Source organism: Nannospalax galili, unplaced genomic scaffold, assembly GCF_000622305.1.
Source record: "Nannospalax galili isolate Female #2095 unplaced genomic scaffold, S.galili_v1.0 scaffold96, whole genome shotgun sequence".
Classification (NCBI taxonomy): domain Eukaryota; kingdom Metazoa; phylum Chordata; class Mammalia; order Rodentia; family Spalacidae; genus Nannospalax; species Nannospalax galili.
The window spans coordinates 8,088,782-8,090,686 of record NW_008342018.1 but is presented as its reverse complement, the minus strand read 5'-3'; the positions used below and the strand labels follow the sequence as shown (position 1 = coordinate 8,090,686).

The window sequence follows — 1,905 nt, the reverse complement described above, 5'->3', positions numbered from 1 at the left end:
TGCTCATATAAAATTAGAGCAATGGTGACAGCATGTGCAAGGCCCATGAAAACTCAGTTAAAAACAAGAAGAGAACTGGGAAAATGGACTGAAGGCCACAATTTTGGTGAGGAGCTTTGGGCACCTGATCACTTCTAGGTGAAGAATATATGAAAGGCTGAATAGGCTATCTAGATTGTGCTTGTTGTCCGAAAGAATCTGTCATGTGCAAAGCTGGCTTTGCAAGCAGGGATGTTCACCAGGTGTCTTCCCCTCCATCATGGGCTGCCCTGGGCACCACGGTATGATGGTAAACATGGGCCACCTACCTGGGTGACAAGGCTCAGAGGAAGAGAGGCATCCTGGCCCCAAATATCCCATCCAGACCAACATTGTCAACTGGGAGGACATGGAGAAGATCTGGCACCTTCTACAATTAGTTGCATGTGTCCCCCAAGGAGCACCTCATGCTGTTCACCGATGCCTCTCTGAACCCAAAGCCAGCAGTGAAAAGATGACACAGATTGTGTTTAAGACCTTCAACACCCCAGCCATGTATGTAGTTATCCAGGCTGCGCTGTCCCTCTGGCATTCCACTGCAATTGTAATGGACTCTGGCAAATGTGTCACCCACTCTGTGCCCATCTATAAGGATTATGCCCTGCCCTTGCCATTCTGTGTCTGGACCTGGATGGCCGGGACCTGACAGACTACATCATGAAGATCCTGACCTACCATGGTTACAGCCCCACAGCCAATTGGGAACTCATGTGTGTCATTAAACATAAACTGTGCTATGTGGCCCTCTACCTAAAGGAAGAGATGGCCACCACTGCAACTTCCTTCTACCTTGAGAAGACTTATGAGCTGCCCTATGGCCAGGTCATCACCATTGGTAATGTGTCCTCTGCTGCCAGAAGGCACTCTTCCAGCCTTCCTTCCTTGGCAAGGAATGCTGAGGTATCCACGAAACTACCTTTAGTTCCACTATGAAGTGTGACGTTGACATCCACAAGGACCTCTGTGCCAACACAGTTTTGCCTGGTGGCACCACCATGTAACCTGGCATCATAGACAGGATTCAGAAAGATATCACTGCCCTGGCTCCCAGCACAATGAAGAGCAAAAACCCAGCCAGCTTTGGCATTGTGTTATTTGCTTGTGGTTTCCTTTTTTGATTTTTTTTTCATTTTTTTTTTGTTTATTTTGGTGCTTTAGACTCAGGATTTAAAAAAAAATTAATTTTATGTATATGCATGTATTGCCTGCATGTAGGTAAGTCCACCCATGTCATGCAATGCCCAGTGAGGACAGAAGAGGTTGTTGGATCCCCTGGAACTGGAGTTACAGACAGTTCTTAGCTGCTATGTGGGTTCTGGCCTTCAATCCCAGGTCTTCTGCTAGAACAGCCAGTGTTCTTAACTGCTGTTGTCTCAGGATTGAAAAACAGGAATGGTGACGATGACAGTAGTCAGTTGGTGTAAGCATCCCCAGCATCTACAATTTCAGTTGGACTTTGTACATTTTTTTTAAAATAGTCAATCCAAGTGTTCCTGGTTACTGGAAGCCCTATTGCCCTCCCAAAAGTCACCCCACTCAAAAAGCATGGTCCAATCCACACCCTAAGTCCAGGCAGAGGAGGTAAGAGCATCACTTTTCTGTAAATCATTTAAATCTTCCACCTTAATACTTTTTATTTTCATTTTTGAATGGTCAGAAATCTTGTGACCCGCCCTCCCCAGTTTTGGTACCCAAACTTGAGATGTATGGAGGCATTTGGTCTTCCTGGGAATAGGTTGAGGTGTGAGGTAGCAAGGGCTTGCCTATACACTGACTTCACTCCAGTTTAATAAAAGTGCACACCTTATAAAAAAGTAAAAATAAAGAACTCACTATTCCAGAAATATATTTCATTACTCTCACAAA

The 1,905-nt window shown here is 45.2% G+C and overlaps 1 pseudogene; it reads left to right on the top strand.

Moving 5' to 3' along the window:
* Positions 1-203: 203 nt before the first annotated feature.
* LOC103738011 lies at positions 204-1,040 on the top strand (annotated as a pseudogene).
* The last annotated feature ends 865 nt before the right edge of the window (positions 1,041-1,905 follow it).